This window comes from Callithrix jacchus, chromosome 11 (assembly GCF_049354715.1).
Source record: "Callithrix jacchus isolate 240 chromosome 11, calJac240_pri, whole genome shotgun sequence".
Classification (NCBI taxonomy): Eukaryota; Metazoa; Chordata; class Mammalia; order Primates; family Cebidae; genus Callithrix; species Callithrix jacchus.
The window spans coordinates 48,445,664-48,470,485 of NC_133512.1; the positions used below are offsets into that span (position 1 = coordinate 48,445,664).

Sequence of the window (24,822 nt, forward strand, 5' to 3'; positions counted from 1 at the left end):
ATTTTATCAGAAATTATGCTGTGTGTGTGTGTATGTTTATAAATAGGGTCATTGAGAGAAATCATTTTCACAAAAACTAGCATAGGAAAAGAAGGGAAGCTTTTATAGCAATGTTGTTTAATTTCTTGACTCTTTTGCAGATTTCATGCCAAAAGTCACATTGTGACTTGCCATCAAACATTTTTCATCAATTAATAAGTCAATTAGGCTCCTCTCCAATTTTGTCAAGTCAAGCAAAAATTAGAAAGTATCTGCCTTACTGAAGGATGTTACCCTATTTTTAGAGTCATTGACTTTAGTGCCTTTCAGTTTTCTTGTTATCGGTGTGACCAATTCTCTGTATGAAAATCTCCCTTTTTGAGTGTTTCTTCTTTTTTGACTTGACTATAGTTGATAGACTCAAACTTCATGTTCACTAGTTTTTCAGTCAGTAGAAGGTAAGGAGTAACAGAGAAGCCAAGGTATTTCTCATTCTCCCAGCATCAGGCTGTATGAGCAACAGGTGCATCTTTTAATGGCACTGCCTCCAGTCAGAGAGACCCACAATGATTCCAATTAGGCAATCACGCCTTGGGCTGTGCTAAAAACACCCTTTTCCTTTGTTAATCCAGCCTCGGCTCTTTAGCAACTTCTTGCTGTAGCAAATTTTCCTGTAACCTCGCTATTTTCTGTTTGGCTTCTCATTACATCCATCACCTCTGTAAGTAATCCTTTTTATTTTTTTAATTCTTTGTAAATTATAGTTTTTAATTCTTTGAGTACAGTTTGCATTCTTGGTAGGAATCTGACTGATTTGGTTTCTTCAAAATAAATAAATCTGTTTTCCTATATCATACATGGAACAAGCCTAGAGGAACATTATCAGGTAATTGCTCATATAATTGCATCAAAAAGAATAAAATCACAAAAGGATTTCAGAACTTTAAATAAGGATGTTGAGGCAGTCAAGTTTTTATGAAATTAATATAGGTAAAACCTACATAGATTGTTTTTTTTCACTGTTGACTAATTCTTATCTAAAGTCTAATATATTTGAGAAAATTATTCCATGGCAGTTGATTCAAGTTCTTCTTCTACAAAAAATGTAATATCTTTTTACTATATTAAACAATTTTAATTTCGTGTTTTTAAATTAGCCCATCTTATAATAAAGATAGGTTTAAAAATTTGTATGTCTAAGACTACAAAAGCTGTTTATTGTTTCAGATTGTTATTACTTATATAACTATGTGAAGAGGGCTTTCCTTTTCAACTTTCAGGATTCTGACATGTGATGTTTAAAATCATGTTACCTTTAAATAATCTCAGCTTAATGAACGTATACAATGTATACACAATGTGAATTTGGTATGAAACCTATGATGCTACAGAATGGCCAAGACCAAGACTTTGTAATTATTCTGGTCTGCTTTGATTAAATGTGACCTTTTTCTACACCAGATTCAAAGTTATCCCAATTAGTATGACATTTCTTGTGAATCTATGTTAATTTAATGACAAAGTAAAATGGTTAAAAAGGAAAATGCACATCACAGCTCCGCAAAGTGAAAATGTAATTCATTTCATTTCTCAGGTTTTTAAAATTTTTTCTTCTTTTTTTTTCACTTATAATTCTATCTTCAAGTTTATGGTCTGTCATCATATTAATAAATGAAAACTATTTTTAGATATATGAATTTTAAAATAATGGGAGTTTTAAGAGATAGCATTACATATCTAGTATATATCTATGTGATATTCAAATTAGCCACATGAAAATTGTTTCACAAAATTACACTTATTAATGTTGTATATAGTGGTTTAGGCTGAATCATCTCTCAAAAGATGCTGACATTCTAACCTCTAGCATCTCTGAATATGACCTTAGTTAGAAATAGGGCCTTTTCAGATGATCAAGTCGAGAATGATTGATTAGTGTAGCCCATAATTCAATATGACTGTGTCCTTAAAAATTAGAAAATTTAGATATAGGGAGAGGGACACAAACAGAGACAATGCTATGAGAACATGAAGGCAGAGATGAGAGTGAACCTCTAAAAGCCAATAAATGTCCAAGATTGTCAGCAAACTACCAGAAATTGGAGAGAGGCATGGAACAGATTATTTCTCACAGCTTTTAGGAGACAACCCTGCCCACACCTTGATTCTGGACTTTGAGCCTCCAAAACTGTAAGAAAATAGATGTCTGTTGTTCAAGCTACTTGGTTTCTGGTGCTTTGCTATGGCAGCCCTAAAAAACTATTACATATAGTAAAATTATGCCTGTTATATCAACATATTTTGTATCATATCTCTCTACATCACCTTGATTTCCATATGCATTTCTATCTCAATCTGCATCTAATATGTACTCATTTCTACAATTGTATCTTACCCAAATGTGTATAATTAAAAAAGAATTATTGAGGAACCAAAATCCTTTAAATTAAAACAAACTAATGGAGACATCATGATTACTTGCTATGGACTTAGAATTTTAATTTTCTGGAATCCACATTGTGTTTTACTAATTCAGTGTGTTTTTGCTTTAATATATTCTTTCTGCATCGACTTCCTAGTTTGAAAGAGATAATGAACTCCTTATGCACTTAATTTATTACCGGAAAGTATTTTCTAAGGCACTGACAAAAGTCATGCCCCTTTTGTGATTCAGTTGTTTTAGAGTAAGGTAAATATTAAGGATACCTAGGCATATTAACCTACCTGCATTTTAATGTAGTTGTTTCCAACCCCAAGTAAATTTCTGGGAAAGTAATGAAAAAACCACATAGAATTTAATTATTAATTAGCTTCATAGAGAGAGACACTAGAAAGTATTCAAAGACTCTTAAGCTTTTATAATTTATTTTTTAAATTTTTGTTATTTTAATTTATTTTTATTTTATTGTATTTTATTTTCTGAGATGGAGTCTTGCTCTATTCCCCAGGCTGGAGTGCAGTGGTGCATCTCTGCTCACTGCAACCTCCGTCTACCAGACTCTCATGCCTTGGCCTCTCAAGTACCTGGGAATTCTTGCATTTTTAGTAGAGATGGAGTTTCAGAGTTTTGCCATGTTGGCTAGGCAAGTGTCAAATTCCTGGCCTCAAGTAATCTGCCTGCCTCAACCTCCCAAAGTGCTGAAATAACAGGCATGAACCACGGCACCCAGCTTAAGCTTTTATAATTTATAATTGAAAAGTTTTAAGACCATTTAGTGCAGTTTCTTAGAGTTACTTTATTCACAAAGCTTGCATCTTTAGTACTTACTCTTCCAGTACTGGCTAAGTTCACTTTTCCTAGACTTAAATAAATGTCCCTGCCCTTTGTCTTCCATTGCACTTAGCCATTAGCTGTAAATGCTTTTGTACTTGTTGGTCTTTGCGCTAGAACATGATACTGGGGCCGTGTCTCTCTCAATCAGCTTTTTTTTTTTTTTTCTTAGGAACAGTGAGATTTTATTTATAAAATTACTATTGATATTAATTTAAGTTTTATATTGAAAATTGTTCCTAATGTTGCTGTAATAAATTTTTTTTTCTTATTTTTTTATTGCATTTTAGGTTTTGGGGTACATGTGCAGAGCATGCAATACAGTTGCATAGGTACACACATGGCAGTGTGTTCTGTTTGCTTTCACCCCTTCAATCAGCTTTTTATCTAGTCAGTACAATGCCTCCTACATTACTTGAATGGAAGAAAAAATGAATACATGAACAGATACACATACAGTAGAGAAGTCGCAACACAATGGAAACAATTAGGACTTTGGAGTCAGATCTATATTCAAATCCTGTATCTCCCACACGTTTGATGGGCAGATTATATAACACTCCTGAGAGGACATCTTTTTAACTATCAAATGAGCATATTAATTCTCACCTCACTGATTGTTGAATGGCCTAAAATGATTATATATATATACATATATATATATATGTATACACATGTATATATAATACATATATGTGTGTGTACATATATATGTGTATACATATGTATATTATGTACATAAAATGCCCATATATTTATGTCCATATAATCCCAGCTACAAAATAATCAATAATAGTTACTAGCATTATTATAACATTAAGATAAATTCATGGAGAAGTCAAAAATTTATTGCTTTGTGTACTTTCTTATTATTCATAGTATGCTACAAATAATATAAAAATTAAATTTAGAGATAATAGTTGATAAAATAAAATGTATGTTCTACTTTACCCAAGAATATTCAGCCAAATGACCAGTTTTGAGGAAAATAAGTTTTGACATTTTTGTGAAGTCTTGGGTAAAAATAACAACAGTAAGAAAGTCATCACCCTGAGCATTTTTATACCGTTTGGAGGAACTGATACCTACAATTATAATATTTTAATAAAATCTTGTCTAGAACAATTCAAATCCATATGGCCCTTAAGAAATACAAAACAATTTCATACCATCTTTTTCATAAATTAATATGTGATGATGCTTGAAGGCATTCATCTCCATTTATTTTTTAGATGGAGTTTTGCTCTTGTTGCCCAGGCTAGAGTGCAATGGTGCAATCTCAATTCACTGTAACCTCTGCCTTTTGGGTTCAAGTGATTCTTCTGCCTCAGCTTCCTGAGTAGCTGGAATTACAGGTGCCTGCCACCACACCCAGCTAATTTTTGTATTTTTAAATTGGAGACAGGGTTTCACTATATTGGCCAGGCTGGTCTTGAACTTCTGACTTCAAATGATCTGCTTGCCTTGGCCACCCAATGTGCTGAGATTACAGGTGTGAGCCACTATACCCAGCCTATGTCTCCATTTTTTATGTTTTTTTTTTTTCTGAAACAAAACCAAACCACTTGCAGATACTGACCAGCTCTTTTAGGAGATTAGCCTACTCTTCATTCCAAAAATTAATAAGGAGGTACAGAAAAAGGAAATTTACAGATAATTTTACTGATAAACACAGAGACAAAGATCTTAAAGAAATTCTGGCAGCCTAAATCTAATAACATCTAATGAGAATAATGCCTCATAACCAAATTAATTTTATTTAAGAAATGCAAGATTTGTTAAACATTAGGTATCAGTTAATGTACTTAATCACTTCAAGGAAATAAAAGACAAATCACACAATCACACAAGTAGATGCAAAAAAAAGCATTTAATGAAAAAACATTCATTCATAATTCTATGCTAAATACTATAGAAATAAATGTAATTATTCTAGAAAAGGGCAAAAACAGGAAAAGTACAGCATCTATGGGTAAATGAATAAAGGAATTTAACACACATAACACACACGCACAGAATATTGTTCAGACTTAAGGAAAATTCTGCCATTTGTAACAATGTGGATCAACATAAGACACTATGCTAAGTGAAATAAACCAGGCACAAAAAGACAAATGCTAAATAATCTCACTTATATCCAGAATCTTGAAAAGTCAGATGCCTAGAAATAGAGACTACGATAGTGTTTGCAAGAAGTAGGGAGAGCAGTTAAAGGAAATGGTCCAAGGGTACAGTTTCATTTGTGCAGAATTAACTTCTGTAGATTTCAAGTACAGCGTGGTGACTATAGTTAATACTGTATTGTATACTTGAAATTTGTTCAGAGAATACATTTTTTTAAACAAAATTATTTTGTTTTAAGTTCTGGGGTACATGTTCAGGATGTATAGGTTTGTTACACAGGTAAATGTGTGCCCTAGTGGTTGGTTTGCTGCACCTATCAACCTGTCGTATTAATCCTGCATGTATTAGCTATTTATCCTGATACTCTCCCTCCCCTTTCCCCCGCTTTCCAGGCCCCAGCATGTGTTGTTCTTCTCCCTTTGTCAATGTGTTGTAATTGTTCATCTCCCACTTATAAGTGAGAACATGTCATGTTTGGTTTTCTGTTCCTGTGTTAATTTTCTGAGAATAATGGCTTCCAGCTCTGTCCATGTCCCTATGAAGACATGATCTTGTTCTTTTTATGGCTGCATAGTATTCCATGGTGTATATGTACCACATTTTCCAGTCTATCATTGATGGGCTTTTGGGTTGAATCCATGTCTTGCTATTGTGAATAGTGCTGCAATGAACATATACTACTATGTATCTTTAAAATATTATGATTTATGTTCCTTTGGGTATATCCTTAGTAATGGGATTGCTGGGTGAGTCAAATGGTATTTGTGGTTCTAGGAATAGATCTTAAATGTTCTAACCACACCAAAAAAGAAACAACCAAACATCAACAACAAAAAAACAATTGGTGAAACCCCATTTCTACTAATAATATAAAAATTACTCAGGTATGGAGGGCATTAGTAATCCCAGCTATTTGGGAGGCTGAGGCAACAGGATCACTTCAACCCAGGAGGCAGAGGTTGCAGTGAGCCAAGATCCTGCCACTGCACTCTATCCTGGATAGAGCAAGACTCCATCTCAAAAAAACATACAAAAAATAACTTTGTATGTGAGATAATGGATATGGTAATTAGCTCGATTATGGACATCATTTCCATATATATATATATAAACACCACACTATATACTTTAAATGAGTATCATTTTTGTTGGTCAATTATATCTCATTAAAAGTGGGGAGAGGAGGAAAACTTCTATAGCCAATAAAAGCATCACACATATAATAATAAATGAGGAAAGCTTGGTCTGTGAGATCAGAAAAAATATAGAGATGTCCACTATCCATATTTTTTTTCAACCAGCACTAGAGTTCCTAGACAGTAAACTAAGGAAATGTGGGAAGTAGAAAAGTTCCTCTTTAAAGTTTCCTTTCTTGTTTAAGAAAAATTCATCAGTGTTAGAGGTGATAGTTTGTTTTAAACACTTTCTTCAAAAGACTTCTTGCTTTTTGCTAGAGGCCCTATCCTATGTAGCTGATAGACGTGCTTACAGGCACATAGTATGTTCTATGTCCTTGTACTTTAACCAAGATTTCTGTGCTGGATGTGCTCACAGGCATGTCTCAGATAGCAGCCTATGAGCCTTCCTTATTTGGACTTCCTTTTTTGCTCTCGATTACTTTTAACTGTTTAGAAAAATTTCAAGTTATTAGCCAATCAGGTTTTAGTTTAGATTGTGAGATCTGTCTCCAGCCAGCAGAGATCAGACACAGCAATAAGGACAACCCCAAATGTGTAAGAAATAAATATGTCTGTTTTTCTTGGTTCATTGTACTCTTATGGCATGATTGCTAACAAGAATACCCTTTCTGCAGGAAGTAAAAAGAATTGCTTTGCTGAGAGAGCCTTTGTCCCAGTACTAATTTTTCTTCGTAGCACCAAAAGAAAAGTTTTATATATAACAGAAAATAAAAACAAAGAAAATAAATATGGATTAAGAAAAAATAAATAAAATGAACTATTCATAGCTACTATGAATATACAGTTAGAACATTCCAAAGACTCTATTATAGATTATTAGAATTAAAAATAATATTACTAAGGTTGCTTGATATAAAATTAGTGTGTGAAATTTATCATACTCACTTGTAAGCAAAAACCCACTTGAATATAAAAATATAAAACGATTTCACTGATCATATTATAAAATATTGGAATAATTATTTAAGAAAAATTACCCTTCAACCAAAATTTTGAGAACAAATATTTTTCTCAAGCATGAGCAAGATCTTTTTGTGTACTGTGTACTAAATGAAAATGAAAATCTCTGTCATAATCATTTATATCACATTCTCTAAATGAAATAACCAATTGATACCTAAGGAACAAATACATAAATTAAAAGTTTTCATGTGTGAAATATAAAATTGTCTAAATAAATTGAATCAAGTAAAAAGTTAAAATGGATATTATAATTTAGTAAAAATAATAATTAAAATGCATACATAAGTGTTTGTAGGATACAACAAAAGTCATCTTTTGAGAAAATTTTATAACCATTGCTCTTATTTAAATAAAAAGACAAAAATGCATTGGCTCAATATTGACTCAAGGGACTAACTTATATAATTAGAAGTAATATAACAGCTTAAATAAACCCAAACAAAATATATGGAAGAAAATAAAGAGCAGTAATTAATAGAATAGAAAACTTAGATATAATGGTGACAATCAAAACCCAGTTTTCTTTCATCTTTTTCATCTTTTGTCTATTTGTGCTATTTATTTATAATATCTTCTGACTAATCTAGGTTTACTTTTCTTTAGATTTCTCTAATATGCAGTTAATTCCTGATATTGATATTGTATTTTAACTTTATATGTGCATATGTTTTCATTTCTATAAGGTCTATTTATTTATTTTTTTATTTTTTGAGATGGAGTTTTGCTCTTGTTGCCCAGGTTCGAGTGCAGTGGCACCATCACCACAACCTCCACATCCAGGGTTCAAGCAATTCTCCTGCCTCAGCCTCCCGAGTAGCTGGGATTACAGGTATGTGCCACCATGCCAAATTAATTTTGTGTTTTTAGTAGAGACGGGGTTTCTCCATGTTAATCAGGCTGGTCTCTAACTCCCGATCTCAGGCGATCTGCCCACCTTGGCTTCCCAAAGTGCTGGGATTACAGGCGCGAGCCACCGTGCCCAGCCATCTGTTTATTTTTTAGAAGATTGTGTTTATTATTATTGTTTTCTAGAATCACAGATATTTGTAGACTTGACTCATATAAACTTTATTTTAGAATACCTTTAGATGTACAGAAAAATTGCAAAATAGTAGAGACAGTCCCTTACATATCACATCAGTTTTCACTATTGTTATTTTTCTATATTTATTATATATGGTATATTTGTTTCAATTAATAACTTATTGATGCATTAGTATTAATTAATGTCCACACTTCATTTAAGTCCTTAGCTTTTATCTAATGTCCTTTTACTGCTGCAAAATCCCGTTCAGAATTCCACTTAGATATAGTCATCATATCACCTAGGCATTTCTTATCTGTGACACTTTCTCACATTTTAACTTTAATGTCCTCTATAGTTTTGAGAAATACAGGTTAGATATTTCGTAAAATGTCCCCCTACTGGGATATGTCTGATAGTTATCTTATGATTATACTGAAATTATATATGTTTGAGAGGTAGAGTACGGAGCTAAGGTGTTGTTTCCACTAACTCAAACAGTGTGCATATTATCAACATGATTTATTACTGTTAATGTTAACCTTGAGCATTTGCTCCTCAGTTTCTTTATGGTAATGTTACGGTACTACTGTGACAGTAGTTGCTCCTCAGTTTATTTATGGTAATGTAACTGTATTTTTGGGAAAAATAACCCTGTATTTTTCAAAGGAATTTACTAAACACAGCTCACATTTAAGGAGTTATTTATCCTCCATTGCCTTGAAACTGAAGTATCTAAATTACTTGAAATTTTCAGCATGGACGATTTGTCGATTATTATCCCCTTTATCTATGTACTCAATCATTTATTCATATAAATACTAATTCACGGATATTTTGTACTTAGAGTTGTGATTCAATGCTAGTTTACTTGTTGCTCCAGTTGTTTCTGCTTTGACCACTGGTAGATCTTTGAATTCACTCCTATTGCTTATAATGTATCCCTACTTGGGATTTTCTGCTTGGTTTGAGCACTTCTTTACTTTATGGCACTACAAGATGATCCAGGCTCATTTCATATGTTTCCTACTTGTGCTTGACTTTTATTTCTTTAAACATGTAAGTATAAATATTTTATATTTTATGTTTGATAATTCGAATATTTGAAAATGTGTGGGTTTGTTTTCTCTCTACTAGCTTCCATTCAAGGTAGCTTATTTTCTTCTGCACTTGGTTATTTGTTTTTCGGAGGTGCTCATTTGACTAGAAAAAGTATTTATTGGCTTTGAGTATTTATTGGCTTTATATATATATATACACACACATAATTTTATATTTGGGTGAGCATATATAGAATTGTTACATGGATATGATGCTTACTAAAGATATTTGTATATTTTAAGTTTTCTTCTTAATTATCTCTGGAATTCTACAATGCATAATTTAACTTATCAAAGTGTAAGGGTCAATCAGTCTAATATACTAACAAATAATACAGTAGATTTAGAACCCCTTGTATTCTTGGAAAACAATCCTTGAGAAGAAATCATTTTCTCTTGTGTAGTTTGTATCATCTAGTCTTTGTTGTTATTGAGAATATTGTCTAAGAGTCTTTATTATTTACATTTTTTTCTGTAGGTTACAATCAGATATCTTTTTTTTAAATGTTTGCTTTCCTGAAGTTTTATTTGTGGAAATATTTTTAGTTACTTTGTTTCAAATATATTCTGCTTCCAATGTCTGCAAATTCAAATGTTTCATCCTTTCGAAATAACCCTCATCTGCTATTATTTCAAATGTTTCAAGACTCCATTTTCTCTGTTTTCTTTTTCTATTGGGAGTTACACCAGGATTTACAGTCACCCTTCACCTTCTATCCTCAATATCTCTTCCTTATTATGCCTCTACATAAAATGGAAAATGGGAAAATGACATATTTCGTGCTATTTCCAGAGTAATATCTTCAAATCTAACTTCTAGTTCACAAATATCTCTTTCAGGTGAATCTGTCTATTGTTTCAACTATTTAAAGGATTAATTATTTTTATTATTATTTACTTATTTTTATAGATTCAGGGGGTACATGTGCGGGTATGTTACATGGATATTTTGTGTAATGGTGAGATTTGGGCTTCCAGTGTGCCCCAACCCAAAAAGTAAACATTTTACCTTATAGATAATTTTTTTAACCTTCACCTTCCTTCAAAACTGCTCCTTTTTGAAGTTCCCTGTGTCTTTATTTTACTCTCTATGTCCATGTCTACCTATTGTTCAGCTCTAACTTAAAAGTGTTAACAGGGAATGTTTGTTTCTGAGTTATTTCACTTAGAATAGTGGCTACCAGTTCCATCCATGTTAGGCAAAAGATATGATTTAATCTTTTTATGGCTGTGTAGTGTTCCATGGTGTATATGTACCATATTTTCTTTATCCAGTCCACTACTGATGGATACATAGGTTGATTCCATGACTTTGCTATTGTGAATAGCAATGAGATAACCATACACATAGGGCAGGTGTGTTTTTTACATAACATTTTATTTTCCATTTGGTGGTTACCAGTAGGGCAATTGCTGGGTTGCATAGTAGTTCTATCTTTAGTACTTTGAGAAATTTCCGTGCTGTTTTTCATAAAGGTTGAACTAATTTACATTCCCAACAACAGTGTATAAATATTTCTTTTTCTCTACATTGTTACCGACAACATTTGTTGATTTTTTTTGACTTTTTAGTAACAGCCATTCTAACTGGTATGAGAAAGTATCTCATTATGGTTTTAATTTGCATTTCTCTTATGACTAGTGATGTGGAGCATTTGTTCATGTTTGTTGGCTGCTTGCATGTCTTCTTTAGAGAAATATCTGGTCATATTCTTTGCCCACTTTTTTGGGGGGTTGTTTTCATATTTGAATTGTTCTAGTTTCCTTGTAAACTGTGGATATTAGTCCTTTGTTGGATGCATAGTTTGCAAATATTTTCTCCCATTCCTAGGGTTGTCTGTTCACACTATTATTTCTTTTCCTGTGCAGATGCTTTCAAGTTTAATGAAATCCCATAGTCCCATTTGTCTATTTTTGTTTTTGTTGCCTCTGTTTTTGGGGCATTAGTCATAAATTCTTTCCCTAGGCCAAACTCCAGAAGAGTTATTTCTAAGTTTTCTTCAAGTATTTTTTACATTATATGTCTTACATTTAAGCGTTTAGTCCATCTTGAGTTAATTCTTGCATATGATGAGAGACAGGGGTCCAGCTTCATTCTTCTGCATATGGCTATCCAATTTTCCTGGCACCATTTATTGAATACAAAGCCCTTTTTCCATTGTATATATTTGTCGACTTTGTAAAAAATCAGTTGGCTATAGATAAGCAGCTTTATTTCCAGGTTCTCTATTCTGCTTCATTGATCTCTGACTAGAAGCATGCTATTTTTGTCACTATAGCCTTGTAGCATAATTTGAAGTTGGGTAATGTGTCACTTCCAGATTTTTTTTTTTTTTTTTTCCACTTAGGACTGCTTTGGCTATTCAGGTTCCTGTCTGGTTACACATGAATTTCAGACTTTTTCCTGTGAATTTTTTGAAAAATGATGTTAGTAATGTAATAGGAGTTTCATTCCATCTGTATGTGTTTGAGCAATATGATCATTTTAACTATATTGATTCTTCTGATCTAGGAACATGGGATGTTTTCCATTTGAGTGTGTTATCTATAATTTCTTTTATTACTGCTGTAGTTCTACTTTTAAAAAATTGTTTACCTTCTTTGTTAGATGTATTCCTTTTTATATTTTTGTGGTTATTGTAAATTGAATTGAGTTCTTCATTTAGTTTGCAACTACAACATTATTGGTGTATGGAAATGCTGTTGATTTTGTACATTGATTTTGTACACTGGAAATTTACTGAAGTCATTTCTCAATTCTAAGGAGTCTTTTGGAAGAGTTGTTAGGATTTTCTTAAGGAGTCTTTTGGAAGAGTTGTTAGGATTTTCTATGTACAAAATGTCACCAGCAAACAGAAATAATTTGATTTTCTTTTTTTTTTTTTTAATTTAGAGGCCTTTTATTTTTTCTCTTGCCTGATTGTTCTTGCTAAGACTTCCAGTACTAAGTGGTGAAAATAGATACCCTTGTCTTTTCTTAGTTCTTTTCATCATTTCCTATTCAGTATGATATTGGTTTGGGTTTGTTGTATACGGTTTTTATTTTTTTAATGTGTGTTCATTCAGTGCCTAGTTAGATGAAGGTTTCTATCATAAAGGGATATTGGATTTTATCAAATGCTTTTCTGCATCTATTGGAATGAGCTATGATTGTTGGTTTTAGTTATGTTCATGTGGTGAATCACACTTATGGATTTGGGTATGTTTTATCCCTGAAACACAACCCACTTGATTGTGATGTATTAACTTTTTGATGTGCTGTTGAATTCAGTTTGCTAGGATTTTATTGAGAACTTTTGCTACTATTTTCATCTAATGATACTGGCCCGTAGGTTATTTTTGCTATTGTGTTCTTACCTGATTTTGGTATCAAAGTGATGCTTGCTTCATAGAATGAGTTAGGGAAGAATCCCTCTTCCTCCATTATTTTGGAATAATTTTTAGTGAGTTAGGTACCAACTCTTCTTTGTATAATACATCTGATAAAATTGGGCTGTGAATCTGTCTGGTCCTGGGATTTTATTTGTTAGGAGATTATTAACTACTGACTCAATTTCATTACTTACTATTGGTCTGTTCAGTGTTTCTATTTCTTCCTGGCTCAATCTTAAGAGGTTGTATGTTTCCAGGAATTTGTCCATTTCCTCTAGATTTTCTAGTTTGTATGTGTAGAGATTCTCATTGTAGTCTCTAATCATCTTTTTTTAAAAAAATTTCTATGGTACCTGTTGTAATATGATCCTTATCATTTCTGATTGTGTTTATTTGAATCTTCCTTTTTTTGTCTAGGTCGGTCTAGTTAGCATTCTATTACTTTTTTTTTATCTTTTCAACAAACTAACTTTTCATTTCATTGATTCTTTGTATCATTTTTTTTTTTTTGGTCCCAATTCCATTTAGTTCTGCTCTGATCTCTGTTATTCCTTTTCTTAGGCTAGTTTTCAGTTTGTTCTTGATTTTTAGTTCCTTGAAGTTTGGTGTTAGCTTGCTACCTTAAGAACTTTATACCCTTTGATGTAGGCATTTAGTGATATAAGCTTTCCTCTTAGCATTGCTTTTGCTATACCTCAGAGGTTTTGATATGTTGTATGTATTTTCATTCGCATCAAAAACATTTTGAATCTCAGTCTTAATTTCATTATTTAACAAATGATTATTCAGGAACAAGTTGTTTAGTTTCCATATATTTATAGAGTTTTGAGAGTTCCTCTTGGTTTTGATTTTTAATTTTATTTCAGTGTGGTCCATAAAGACACTTGATATGATTTCTATTTTTTAAATTTATTGAGACATGCTTCACAACTGAGGGTTGGGTCTATCTTGGAGAATATTTCATGAATTGATGACAAAAATATATATTCTGCATTTGTCGGGTAGAATGTTCTGTTAACGTCTATTAGGTTCATTTGAGCTACGGTCCTGTTTAAATTCACTTTCTTTTATTTTTCTGTCTCAATTTTCTGTCTAGCGCTGTTGGTAACTTGTTGAAGAGGTTTTGGTTTATCATTTATATTTTCTTAATTCACTAAGAATTGTTTCTTTTCCAAAACGTCCTGTTCGTTTTCAATATGTGTTTTCGGCAAAACACTATTATTAGTTTAAACTTTTTTTCATATATTTAAAAAAATTCCTTTTTTGATTATTATAATTTGAAGTCCTTATGTACCTATGTGTGTGTTTCTTCTGACTTGCCCATAGTGGCTAGGGAATCTTTTGACAGTCATCTCAATCTATGACATTACTCTTGGCCCTACTTGTGGATAATTTTCTTCAGAGAAAATCAGCATTTATATTTGCCAAGATACAAGAGATACTTCCAAGCTGGGGATAACTTAGCTCAAAGGTACAGATTCAATGTGAATGACTCTGGTTAAGCTATGTCTTCACATGCACTGTTCCCAGATTTAGTCTTTAAACTTATGCAAATTTAAGCATTTATTTTCAGGGAAGTGTTCCTTCTTTAGTTGATCTATTCGTCATTGGTCTCACTTCTTATTTCAGCTCATGCATTTTATTTCATTATTCTTTTGGGAACAGAGTGCAGCATCCTGGGAAATGCAGTGACTTCTTTGTGGGACAGGAATATAGAAAATATGTTTTATCCAGTAGGTGGTAGTTTTGTAGCAGGTGGGTCTTTTTACTGCCTAATACACTGCTGAGAGTAAATTCTGTTTACCATGCATTTTTAACATACTTGATTTTAGCATTATTATTTGAATACTTCCCAACTAATATGGTATCAACAATATTTAAATTTAATATCCTCTAAAAATAAATTTAAAATAGAAAAATTGCCAGCTAGGAAATGCAAACAAGAGACACATGTCATAGACCTTTAATAGGTAAGAGAAGAAATTTAAAATTTTACATGTAGGTTTAAAATATTGTTAATATTTTAGAAACATATAGGCATATCACCTTTATTCTGTTTAAAGGTGTCTCCTTTTAAGTAACTGGATGCCTCTTATGTTAAAAAATTGTTTAGCAACTAACTTTTTTTCTTTTTTAGTCACATACTCAGCAAATGAGATCCAGTCATTTGCAACAATGTGGAGGAAACGAGATTATTTGTTAAGTGAAATAAGCCAGACACAGAAAGATAAACATCAAATGTTCTCAGTTATTCATGGACTCTAGAACTTGTGAACATGTAGAGTAAGGATGGTTACTAGAGGCTGGGAAGAGTAATGGGGGTTTAGCATGGGAGATGGGGATGGCTAATGAGTACAAAAAATAGAAAAAATAAGACATACAAATTGATAGCACAATAGGTTAACTATAATCCATAATTGTATTTTTAAAAATAACTTAAACAGTGCAATTGGATTGTTTGTAACAAGAAGGGTAAATACTTGATGGGATGGATACTCCATTTTCTTTGATATGCTTATTTCACATTGTATGCCTCTATCAAAACATCTCACTTACCCAACAAATATATACACCTATCATGTACCCACAACATTTTTAGAGATAATTTTTAAAAAAAATTTTAACTGAAATAATCAAAATAAACCTCAGAATGCATAGAAACTCTGTAGTTTATTATTTTGGTAAACAATTAGCCATAGGATCTTGTTCAAAAATTTATACTAGATATTAAAAGCATATTGGGAAAACATATGATATTATATGTAAATATATATTTATATATTTGAAAATGCCAATTGTAAAACATGTAATAGGAACTTTTAAGTGACCTTCAAATCAAATGCCCCTTTTACCAATTATAACTTGCTTTCTTTAATGTACATTTAAAGTGATGAGGAGATTTAAAATGAGTTTTAAAATTCCTGTTACATAGCAAATTTCCTATCTGTAGTGAAGGACTTTTAAGTTGATTATCTGGCAAAAATAAATAAATAAATAAATATGACAACTATGTCTTAATAAAATGATGATATCTCATCACAGAATTTTGTTAGAATTTACTCTGAACATTCCAAATCCCAAAAGTATTTCACAATTTTCATTGAATTTACAAAGGGATAGAGCAGTGTGGAACAAATTTAAAACACAATTCAACAGTACTGACAGCAGAATTCTACAACTTGCAGCTGTCTTGTTTCAGATTTAGATTATTCTTAATGCCTTATATCTGTAGAGAACTGTATAATATTTAAGCAATTTTATGAATTTTAACTCACAGACTTGACTCTTCAGGCTGTTTTCAAAACGTGTTTATAAAGTCATTGAGGGGTTAGTGACCAATGAGGACTGCTTTAGTTGTCCCATGTTCTCTTTTTTCATTGTCGTTTATACCTTTCTTATCTACCTTCCATTTCTCCCTCTTTCCTTTACCTTTCTTGAGATTTTATGTCTTTAGTTATTCATTGAATATGTAGTGTGTACTATTAGCTTCATTTAATATGAAGAAGTAAAGCTCTGTCCCCTAGATCATAAAATATTATGAATTAATGGATAAAACACTGAGAAACATAGGAGGTAAAATAACAGCAAAGACCAGTATTATAAGAATAGTCAAATATCAGTAAATGCAGTGGTGACATTCTCTAAGTATAAACAGAGAACATATGTGATGGATACTCCATTTTCTTTGATATGCCTCATTTTATGTATTAACATATTTAAAAAATAATCGCATTACGTGAAAAGGAGTCTAGAAAGAAATAGATCACTATGGGCTAAAGTATCAGTCAAAAACTTATTTTAAAGAGGATATACTTATACTTTGGGTAGGTATAGCATGTAAATAGATAAAGAAGCTAAGGTAGGCCTTCCAGGTGAGAGAAATATAATCACAGAGTTAGAAATGAGAAAACATGTTTAGATGATAATGAATGTATTTACCTAGCTATAAAGCAAGGCTAAATTTATTTCTTTGTTTAAAAATCATATGAGAGAGAAGGCTAAAAATACAAATTGGGGCAACATTCCTGGAGAACTTTGATTACCCACCAATAGAAGTAGAAGTTTTTACCATTTTGGATGCAATTAATTGATTTGAGTAAGTATTTACTGTGATCATAGTTACACCACAGATTGAAGAATCTCTACACAATTCTGCAACTTGCAGTGTCAACACTGTCTTTAAGGAACTTTTCTTGGTTGATTTTCAAACCCTACGCATTTTCTTCGTAGCACATAAACATTAAATCTGTGAAGACTTCACCTAAAAAAATGCTTTAGTAATGTAACTGTTTATTTAATTGGAAAAAAATTACAGATTTTAAAAATCAAAATTCATGTGACGGGACTGTATCCAACCTAGTTTTCTGCTCTTCAAGCAGTAAGAGAGGCCCTGTAGGGATGGAAAGGGTGTGATCCCTTTCTTTTTTGTAAGAATTATGGTTGACACTCCTATAATAAAAGACAGGTTAACAAGAGAAAAGCATAATACATTTAATCATAGTTTTATGTGAGATATACAGTTTCATACATAGGTTTGATGAGGCAGAAACAGCCAGGTACTAATGTGACTGGATAAAAAGAGTATGATCTAATAGTAATAGACTGAGAGGCGAAACCCAACAAGGGCTGTTTATTCAGATTCTTCTTGGCCTTTATATGCAGCCTTCCTTTCTTTCTGATCTGGGGCAGGGATCTCTCTGGAATGGGGGTATTAAGACCTACAATCAAACGAGGTAAGTCAGAGAACTTCTTTATGGACAGTTCTTAACACAAAAATGTGTGAGAATGTTATAACGCTATATTTAGATTTTATAGCTGGCTTTGGGTAAAGGGAATTTTTGTTTCTATGACCTGCCATAGGAAAGAGAGCTTTGAGTTTCTATGGCTAGCCTCTGGGAGAATGAGAGGTGAGTGACAGGAGACCAGGAAAATGTCAGAGAGAAACTTTACTTCTGACGATGCTTTTGAGGCCTTCATGTTGGTGTCTTGTATTCTGAGCCTCAAAAGCTGCAATGGGTAAAGTGAGTAATTATTTATAGAATAAGTCTGGGAAAGGGATAAATATGCTTATAAAATATTTCCTCTGAACAAAGAACTAATTTTAATGGGAATTATACTGGGAAAGAATTGAGGTTCACCCTGACATTTATTTCTCATTATTTAATGCCAAATGCCCAGAGTGCTTTTGTTTTCATAGGAAATTTGTTCTTATCCAACCCCATGTTACATCAACATGTTCTAGCCTTTGCTAGTCTTTATAAATAAATCTAAATCTAGATTTAGATTTAGAACTTTTATTTCCCACTGTAGAAGAGGCAAAGCTGTACCTCTATTCTCTTAGGGTCTCTGGTTGTTCCTGAGAATTAACTTGATATAAGGCAGATTAACACTAGGAACACATACACACATTTATTTAATATGGGTTTATGTGACAAGTGAGGTCTCATAAGGAAATGATTCCTGAAAGAACTGATGAAACTTAGATGCTTTTACACTATTTTGAACCAAGAAAGACAGTTTTGGAAAAGTAAGTAAAATATATAAGGAAGCTAAAGGAAGATAAGCATGATTTTAATAAGTTTTATTTGTACTGAATTCTCTTAGTCTCAGTCCCATCATTCATTATAAGAATATTTCTGTTTTTGTGGAAGGCAGCTCTCACAGGAAAATTTCATCTTCTGTTTTGAAGAAAAAGAAGGATCAGAATATCCTTCTTACATTTGCTGTTTTTCAATTGCCTTTAACTCAAAATAGTCAAGATGCCAGAGTGGCATATTTTGGGGTGGTATGTTATAAACTTCTTCACCACCTGAAGCAGAAGTCTCCTTCAGAAAATATTGGTAATAATTTCCATGGGTCTTTCACTGTGTTCACAAACTATCACCTTGTAGTGAATGAAGACATCCTATGGTCTTTGAATTTAGATTTCAAAACCACAGTTTTTTTTTTCTCCATGTTCTACCTGCCCCCAACAGCTCAGTGGAGTTGAATCTGTTACAGGTCTGAAGTGTTGTCACCTCACACCAATGATGAAGCTAAGTGAACTTGTCATTGTTATTCACAAAAAATACAGAGATTTGCTACTGTCACAAATCTACTGCTAACCAAGGCATGGCTTTTACTGAAAGTCTCTGCCCTGGTTCAGATATAGTGTGTTTGGCTCTTTCAGGTTTCATGTTGATATTTCATCCCCAGTGTTGGAGGTAGGGCCTATTGGAAGGTATTTGGGTCCTGGAGACAGATTTCTCATGAACAGTTTGGCACTATTCTCGTGGGAGTGATTTAGTTCTCACTGTTAGTTCCCATGCAATCTGGTTGTTAAATAAATAAATACATCAATCCTGGCATCTTCCCCTCCTCTCTTCCTTTCTCTCTCACCATGTGGTCTTCACATGCCTCCCCTTCATATTCTTCTAGGAGTAGAAATAGCGAGCCCCTAGCCAGAAGCAGATGCTGGCACCATGCTTCTTAAACAGCCTGCAGAACCATGAGGCAAAGAACCCCTTTTTTAAAAGAAATCACCCAGTATCAGGTATTCTTTAATAGCAGCACAGACTAAGACAGTTCCCAAAACATATGAGGGTTGCTGACATTGAATGAAAGAAGAGAAAAATATAAAAAATTATCTCTTAGATTCTCTATATTTAAAAGTTGAACAGAAAAATCGAGCTTCCCAACATGGCGCAGTCGATTAACATCACGGAGCTGAATCTGCCGCAGCTAGAAATGCTCAAAAACCAGCTGGACCAGGAAGTGGAGTTCTTGTCCACGTCCATTGCCCAGCTCAAAGTGGTACAGACCAAGTATGTGGAAGCCAAGGACTGTCTGAACGTGCTGAACAAGAGCAACGAGGGGAAAGAATTACTCGTCCCACTGACGAGTTCTATGTATGTCCCTGGGAAGCTGCATGATGTGGAGCACGTGCTCATCGATGTGGAGCACGTGCTCATCGATGTGGGAACTGGGTACTATGTAGAGAAGACAGCTGAGGATGCCAAGGACTTTTTCAAGAGGAAGATAGATTTTCTAACCAAGCAGATGGAGAAAATCCAACCAGCTCTCCAGGAGAAGCACGCCATGAAACAGGCTGTCATGGAAATGATGAGCCAGAAGATTCAGCAGCTCACAGCCCTGGGGGCAGCTCAGGCTACTGCTAAGGCCTGAGAGTTTTTACAGAAATGGGGAGGGACACCCTTTGGGCATGGCTTCCTGGTGCTGGAAAGGGAAGGGTCTTGTGTTTAATGCCAATAAATGTGCCAGCTGGGTAAAAAAAAAAAAAAAAAAAGAAAGAAAAATCGAGAAAATATTTTCTTGATGTTACTCAGTGCCAGTAGCATTGAGTGTCATGAAAGCCAAGGAAAGAGAGTGTTTTAAATGGGATTGGCAAATAGTGAAAATACTAAAAACAATTAAGTAACATAAGATACGTGAAGTATCTGTTGAATTTAAACACATATAGTTCAGGAATCAAATTGGAAAGAACAGATTTTGGGTGTGCAGAGGGTAAAACTATGTTATGTTGTGTTAAGGACATGTTAGAGGTTAAGTATATGGAGTAGCAGCTAACTACACTCAAGGTCCAGGCATAAGAAAAGATTGAGGTTTAGAAAGCTGGGATGTTGTAAGAGAGGAGTCAGTAGATTTTAAAATGGTGTAGAATCAGAATCAGTTTAGGGAGGAAAGAAAGTATAGGATTATGGGACTAAGAATGTGGGAGAAGTCAGAAGTCTGCGGATCTTGATGAAGCTGAAGAGTACTTGTAATGGAAGTAACTAAGTAAGGTAGCCATAAAGATTTGGATTACATTGAGAAAGTGGGCAATTAATTTCTTATTTCAGAAAAAGAGCAATTTTGAGTGATATGAAAGGCTGTGGGGAAGCAATTGGAGCAAGTAACCAAAGTGGAGTAAGAATGAAGCTCATGGAGATAATGAGATCAGAGAGTTGAGAGTTAGTCTTTGCATAAATAATCCTAGTGGATTTGGATTCACTTAGGATTAAGGCACCTTACACATGTCAGTTTAGCTGTGAAGTTTTTAGCCATTAATGCTCACATATGTTTTCTATTTTTTTCTTTCTTCTATGATTCTCTTTCTTCTATGATTCAAGTTAAGCAAATATTAGGCTACTTGATGGTGTCCCACAGGTCTATTACACTCAGTTCACTTTTCTCATTTTCTTTTAATTTTTTCTGCTTTGCAGACAGGAGAATATCAGCAATCCTATCATCATGTTCACTGATTCTGTCTTTAGTCTGCTAAATCTACTATTACTTCTCTTCAGCAAATTTTTTATTCTAGTTATTGTGCTTTCTAGCTCCAGGAGTTCTGTTTAGTTCTTTTCATAATTTTTATTTCTTTGCTGATATTATTTTGTTTATACATGGTTTTCCTGATTTCCTTTAGTTCTTTGTCCATGTTTTCCTTTAGCTCTTTGAACATATTTAATACAGTTGTTTTAAAATCTCTGTCTTATAATTCTAATGTCTGAACTTCTTTAGGGCTGATTTGTGTCAAATGTAAATGGGTCATACTTTCCTGTTTCTTTGTGTGCTTTATAATTTTTTGCTGATAACTGGACATTTGAATATTATAATGTGGCAACTCTGGAAATAAGATTTTTTTTTAATTTCTGAAGACTATGGTAATCCATTTATCTCATGACTTTTCCCAATTATAGTTGCATAAATTGTATTTCTTGTTATGCGTGGTCACTAAAGTCTCTCTTTCTTAGTACTCTGCTAGTTGTTTGACAGAAGTTTCCTTAAATCCTGGAATCTTAATAATTCTGGTCTTTACCGGAATTTAATCCCAATCCCAGCTTTACCAATAACTCAGTGCTTGGGCCTTCCCTCAATATTTAGCCAGACTTGTACTGAGACTAGATGTTAGCCAGAAGTGAAAGCTGACAGTCTTTTGTGGTCTTTTCTCACCATGCATCTTGGCCTAGCCAAATCAGTGGCAAGGCCAAGTTGTTAAATTTCTTAATAAACCTAGGTGTTTGTGAATGCCCTAATTTTCCAGAGAAACTCTCTCCCAAGCCTTTTCTCTGAGGACTTAGTTCATCTGTTTTGTGTCTCAACAATAATCTTTTGCCCCAGTCATCTGATGCTTTTCTGGCCAGAATGTGTTCCAAGATAGGCAAAAAAAAACGGAAAAGTGCCTGAGTCCTTCATACAGTCCTCAGTCAGATTAGAATAAACCTACATACTTATTTGCAAATAAGATCTGCTATCTCCATCCAGATCTAGGGACCAAGGGCCCACACTGGAAATACTGGTTGTGCTCTTCAAGACTTTGAGCCAGAAAGGGAGTGGGACAAAAGCAAATAAAAATACTACAAATATTTTCTACTATTTTGTTAAAGTTCCCTTTTTCTTAATTTAGCATTGACTTGGTTGCTGTAAATATTTTTCAGAGTTTTGACAAAGTTCTTTCTTATAATTCCTGATTATTTTGTCCTGAGACTGGAGCTTGGTGCAGCTCACTCTGCCATTTTACTTACATCATTCTGTATTGTATTTTTTAACAGCATATTCAAGAGATGTTTATTTATAATTCATATACCATTCAATTCACTTATTTAACACATACAATCTAATGAATCTTTGAATATTCATAAGATTGTGCAACCATCATTGGAAATAATTTTAGAACATTTTATTTTCCTTAAATGAAACTTCATGCCTGTTTTCCATCACTCCCCATTCTTTCATTCCTTCTATTCAACTCTCCAGCCAAAAAAAAAAAAAAAAAAAAAAAAACAACAGCAAAAAAAAAAAAAAAAAAAACCAATCACTAATCTACTTTCTGTCCCTGTAAGTTTTCCTATTCTGGATATTTTATAGGAATAGAATCATACAATACAGGGTCTTTTGTGATTTGCTTTCTGCACTTATGATAATGTTTCAAGGTTGATCCATGTTGCAGTATGTATCAGTATTTCCTCTTCCATAGATGAATAATATTAAATGATACTGCTATGCCACATTTTATTTATCCATTTATTCATTCATGGATATTTGAGTTGCTGTTACTGTTTGTTATGAGTAATGCTGCTATAAACATATGTGTATATGTTTTTGTATGGACATTTGTTTTCATTTTGTCTTGAGTATATACCTATAGGTAGAATTTCTGAATCACATGGCAATTCTGTTTTTCACATTTTAAGGAAGGACTAAACTGTTTTCCAAAATGACTGCCCATTTTACAATCCCTCTAGCAATGTATGAGGGTTTTAATTTCTCCGTATCTTTACCAGAACGTGTTGTTGTCTTTTTTATTGTATGCATTTTAGTGGGTGTGAAGTGGTACCTCATTATGGTTTTGATTTGTACTTTTTTAATAACGAATGATGTTGAGCATCTTTACTTGTGCTTATTGGTCACTTGTATATATTTCTTGAAGAAATATCTATTCATATCCTTAGCTTACTCGCAACTGCTCTATTTCTTATATTACTTTTGAATTTTAAGTTATCTTGTATATTCTGGATACAAGTTTCTTTTCAGGTATGTAATTTGCAAGTATTTTGTACCATTCTGTGCAATGATTTTGAGACCTATTTATACAAACACATATTCACACACTCATTTGCTTCTCACTGTTATATAATACCTCATGTGACCTTTACCACACATTATCTATTTTTTCCTCATATAATGAACACCTCCTATCACAAACGGTGCTGTAATTAATATCCTTTTAGAATTGTGTGATGTATATCTTGGGAATGTATATGCAAAATGAGTATTTCTGTACCATAGACAATTTAACTACCTTCCACTATGATTTCCAGATTAAGTGCACCAGTTGATTCTCTCACTAGCAGTGTATGAAGAGTTCTATATCAGAGTTCCCACATCCAACAGACGCTATTCTAATTTTGTCAGTAGGATGCTTATAAAATAATCTTTGTTGGGATGTGTGTTTTTCTGACTCATTTTCTTAACTTTGTAGTTTATTTATGTAGTAAACTTCCTAAGTACCAATATATTCAACTTTAAAATAAAGCATCTCTCTTTTACAAGGTTTCAAGAAATGAATGAGATAATATATATAATGCCCTTTTTTAATGCTTGATGAATGTGAAGCATTTAGTAAATATAACATCTTATTATTTGTAGTATTTGTATGTTGTTGAAAAGTATAAGGATCTTTGCAGATAATACTACAGGTGGCTTTGTGAGGAAAGAATACAACTAGAAAGTTAATATTTCATAAAATGGCAGATAGTGTTCTGATAGAGATGCCTAATGTGCCAGCCTCGAAGTGAGTCTTCTCCATCATTTCACTTTGTCTTTTTCTAATACTTTCCTGTGCAATTATTTTAATTACCTGCTATCAATAATTTCCTAAAGATCTGTTGATAGTCTTTCTATCAACTCTGCAATCCTGGACTTAGCCTCTGTAAAATTAGAATTTGGCACATTGTGGGAAATGAAAAATTGTCTTACATAGAACGTAGATTCTAAAACTGTGTTACCTGAATTCAGATATAAAATCTATCATCTAATGGCTATGTGATTCTTAGCAATTATCCACATTCTCTAATTCAGATTACTCAATGTAAAGTGAGGATCATAATAGGGCCTACCTTGTACAATGGCCGTGAAGATGAAATGTTGTGTACAGCACCTGCCACTAAGTAAGATAATTATGCTAGCTATTATCATTATTATTATTATTATGAGTATTATAAGGAGAATGTATGTTAATTAACTGATAATTAATTGACAGCAGCTTGTATTCATAATGTACTTCATATCCTGTGTACCTGGTGATTTCTT

At 33.1% G+C, this 24,822-nt stretch overlaps 1 long non-coding RNA gene and 1 pseudogene across 2 annotated transcripts in view; both read left to right on the forward strand.

Moving 5' to 3' along the window:
* Window positions 1-601: 601 nt before the first annotated feature.
* The window catches only part of LOC144578266 (uncharacterized), a 53,413-nt gene continuing 29,192 nt past the window's right edge, over window positions 602-24,822 (forward strand). Inside the window, exons 1-2 of the long non-coding RNA XR_013523725.1 lie at window positions 602-700; window positions 8,275-8,365. This is a non-coding gene — a long non-coding RNA (uncharacterized LOC144578266). The remainder of the gene's footprint in view (window positions 701-8,274; window positions 8,366-24,822) is intronic.
* On the forward strand, window positions 19,701-20,327 carry LOC100894973 (prefoldin subunit 5 pseudogene; annotated as a pseudogene). Its single transcript, XR_013523724.1, has one exon. The product of XR_013523724.1 is annotated as a prefoldin subunit 5 pseudogene (transcript).